Genomic DNA, 4,560 nt, shown 5'->3' on the forward strand with positions numbered 1-4,560 from the left:
CGACTACATCTTGACTTGATATGCAATCCCTGTATGAAGGCCTCAACTGGCGAATGGTGACTTTCATGCCTGAGCCCTGGCAACCAGGGCACCTCAATGAGGCGCCAGACTTCGAGTCCTTGTTGAAAAAACAAGAAAGAACGTTAAATCGAAGGTTTTGAAAAAAAATATTCGGTTAAACAGGGAGGGCAAAAAGAACTAACCCCTTGCATTTGGAGCAATTGACATTGCGCGAAAGAGAGAGCTTCTTTGAGATGCCATTGTAAAGATCTTCCACCTGCTACTTCCACCAGACAAAAACATATAAAAGCCAGTTGTCACATTGATAATGAAGCATAACATAAAAAAAAACAGTCACACATGAATATAGGTACGATACCTCCAAAAGAGGGTCCAAAGAACTATGAGAAGATGTCAAATTGATCAACATGAGATCCACCACCACCCATTCCTTCCTTAAAGGCACATTCACCATAATTATCATAGATCTCACGTTAAGGATCACCATTCCTTCCTTGTTAGCTTGTTCGAGCTCCTTGAACCGATATAAATTAAAAATAAAGTTTTTACTCTATAAATCATGGATCAAAAAATAAATTTACTAGGACAGACTGAGCCAGCTGAGAGAGGGAACATGTATCATCGCATATGCCACTTCTATATTTTTTGTTACTTAAAAAAATTGTCATTGTATAAACCAGCAGTGTTATGGTACACAAGATAAGCATGCAAAAACAATATTATTGGTTCAAATAATGTGGTTGTCGTCGACGTGCTGCTCTTCGAGGTCACCTGCAGTCGGTGCCCCGTCGTGACGCTGCCCAACAGGAGCCCGGTCCACTTTGTGCAAAGGGTCTGGGAGCTCCAAGAAGCCGGGAGACCTTTCGAAGCCGCGGACGCATGGTTGGACGGAGAGTAGCTCCTGTTTGTTTCGGCTTTTCGTAGCTTTTGACCACCAAAAGCTGTTGCGGACTATCAAACACTCAGCTTTTCAACCAGCTTCTATAAAATTCGTTTGGGTAAAATCTATTCAAAATCAACATAAACATATAATCGGTTGAGTCGTTGCATAGTAATCCGTCACTTTATAGATCCTAAGCCCCATGGACAACTTTATTTTCCTCCGCACGTAATCCTAATGATACCCAGATTCTCTACACAGTCAGATTCTCCCCACAGCTAGATTCTTGGAAAAGCTGGTCCGAAAAAAGTTGAACCAAACAGACCCAACGTCCAGGAGATGGAGCGTGTGCTCGTCGTCGGGCTCTGGTGTCCGCACCCGGCGGACCGGAGCTAGAGGCTACACATCAGCCACACCTTCGTAGTCATCTTGTCAACGGAGGCGCCATTGTAGCCGCCGTGCTCCGATGACTCACAACCCCGCTCGACGCGGACACCGTGCTCCTGCTCCTCTTCAACGGCGCCGTTGTCGGGGTCCTCTCTGTCTTCGCCTCCGCCGTTCCTTCCCATACTCGTTCGCCAGGGGTACATGAGGTCTGTTTGGTTCACCTTTTTCTGACCAGCTTTTTTGAAAATCTGGCTGTAGAGAGAATATGGCTGTGGGAAGAATCTAAGTATTATTACGATTACATGTGGAGGAAGATAAAGTTGTTCATAGGACTCAAGATCTAGAAAGTGACGGATTTCTACTATTACAACGACTCAACCGATTATGTGTTTATGTTGATTTTGGATGGTTTTTGCTCCAACAAATTTTATAGAAGCTGACTGAAAAGCTGAGCGTTTGGCAGTCCGCAATAGCTTTTGGTGGCCAGAAGCTGTCAGAAGCCGAAACAAACAGGCCCATGGTCGCACTCGTCGCTCGGCCCCGGTCAGCGGTCGACGCTCATGCACCCCATCACAGTCTCGACCAGCGTGGGCTGGGGGCAGAGGGGATCAAAAGAAATCCATCGTTGTCGCTATTTGTCAGTTTGTGTAGCCAGTAGCCGTGCGTGCGTGCATCACCACCATCCGGTGCGCATCTAAAGGCCCGTCTAGTTTAAGTGACTAAAAATTAATTCCTCTATTTTAGTCACATTTAGTTCAGTGGGCGCGAGGCCAATATGGGGATTGAGGGAGGCCAATATGGTGATTGCGGGTGCGCTTTCCATCGGCGTGTGCAGGCAGAGCGGGGGCACGTCACGCCTAGTGTGGACGCCCACACTGTTGTTTTACAGAGTAGTAGTAGATTAATGGAGATAAAATGACGTTGAATGATGAATAGTTGTAAAAAATAATATTTTATGGTTGAGATGAGGTAAAGGAGGAGAATTTAGGGAGAAACAAATGTGAAGATGAGAAAAGTAGAGGGTAGAGCCTATGTGACGTGGCTGCATAGTGTGGTATATGGAAAAAAAATTAGGAGGAACTGTTGTGAATAGTCTAATCTACTACCCCTAGCAAGCATCAATCAAGTATGTGTGTGTTATTAAGTGCTGGGGTTACACCTACTCTACGCCTAATCTTGCACTGCCGCCGCAATACGCAACACAAATGCTGTGGACCGTGTGGGTCTCATCGCTTCTACTAGTGCCACTGTCACTTGCCTAACCTACTACAAGGTGCATTTTGGCCAATCTATATGTAGCAAAAGGAATTCGTCTGTCCAACCGCTGTCTCTCTTTACGGGAAGACATTTCTGGCTATCTCCAATAGATCTTTCATCACATTCTCTCTCATCTCTTATTTCAATTTTTTTGCTACAAACAGTGCCATCTACAGTCTCGTAGAGACTTCTATTTCAACGGGCATATGATTTCTGAATTGATGTTTTTTGGAAAAAAAATCTGTAATGGGCATATTATTTTTTTAATCCATCGATGTTTTTTTGTTGAATCTAGAAGGGGAACGAAAAGTAAAAGAAAAAAAACGTCATTACGAATTTACGTCGTGCTATAGCTGTAGCAGACGACGATAGCGATTTCCTGATTAATAAACAACGCGACGAGATCGACTCTAACGGCTTACTCATATCTATATTTATATTAAAACTTCACTATACGAATAGCACAGCCTACGATGTAACCGTAGACGGTATGTTTGACAACATCGGTTTTAAATACTGTGGTTTTCCAATACCATGATATAAATTATTTGTAGCAAAAATACTATAGTTTCTCAAAACCGTAGTAAAACTAGAGTTTTTCCTAGAACTATCACTTGTTTGATTCCGCAGTTTTCAAACGTAGGAGAGATGGAAAAAAATCACACGTGAATGAGCTGGTAACGTCACGAGAAGAGAGAGAAGAGAGAGAATACAAGAAGTAAAAACTTGATAAACCATGGTATTCAGAACTCTGTTATCTAAAACCAACCAAACAACTTTACGCTTGAAATACCATAGTATTTCTATATACTACAATATTACATGGAAACTATAAAAATAACTTTGCTTTCAAATAGATCCGTAATTTACTGCGTAAAACATTACTAGTCGGTTGACCGTACGTTGCGACGGCTTACAACAACACCTACGTAAATTATCCATCAAAAAAAATTCAAAATTTTTTATTGATTGTCTCCGCTCTCTGTATAATATATTTTTTGATTTGGCTAACTGATGTTATTATTTACTCTATGCAAATATGTCTTGGTACAACACGGCCAATAAAGTGAGGGATTAGAAGAGAGTTCACAACGATTGACTGAATGAACAGAGATTATAAAATGACATAACTCCATCATATAGAGACCAAATAAGAGAAAGTTTGTGAGATCAAGTTTATAAAATAAGTCCCATGAAGTCAAACTTATAAAAAAGATAAATCAAAATATAGAGTGATTGCTAAAGTCCGGCATCAATAAAAACTGGATGCGCTCCATATAAATTACGCTAATTCGTAGCAATTACTAACGTTTAAAACCAACAAATAACCTTTCATTTTGCTGTTAGTGTGACAAATCATTGCTGCTCCATCCAATTGAGCAAACTCAAACACCATGTAGTCAATTGCGTCAATGTGGTCTCAGAAACGACTAATGCTTGCAAGAGCAAAGAACGTCGTGCCGTGCTTGGGCTGTAGCCTCGGCCCGTAGTGCTGGCCCGGTCCGACACGATTATTTTTTTTATTTTACAAAAAAACGTATATACGTATATACAATTTATATTCAATATTAAAAACATATTAGCGTGATGTTCTACTGTTTAGACAGTTTCACTTAGTGTCTCCCGCCCTTCTTCCATTAGGGCATGAGTTCGAACCCCACCTCTTGCACCGTTCTTTTAACATTTTACGCTGATTTAATTAAATGGATCGACGGGCTAACAGGCTGGCCCAACATAGTTAGCAGGCCGACATGACGTGCCTGTGCCATAATTGTGTCTCACGTGCATCTAGGCCGTGTCGGGCGTCGTTTGACATCTATAGACGTGCATCAAATTAATTTGAAATAGCCGTGGGAGTTATTTGAAAAAATGACGCATGACGACCGTTGAAACTGGTGCTTTAATTATAATATAGATATAGATATAGATTTTGAGTCACTATATAGATAAACTGCTGGATATAATTTAAGATTGTCTTTGATGAGTATGTAAAATAGAGAGCCTGAAACTGTAAA

The sequence above is a fragment of the Zea mays genome, chromosome 7, assembly GCF_902167145.1.
Source record: "Zea mays cultivar B73 chromosome 7, Zm-B73-REFERENCE-NAM-5.0, whole genome shotgun sequence".
Classification (NCBI taxonomy): Eukaryota; Viridiplantae; Streptophyta; class Magnoliopsida; order Poales; family Poaceae; genus Zea; species Zea mays.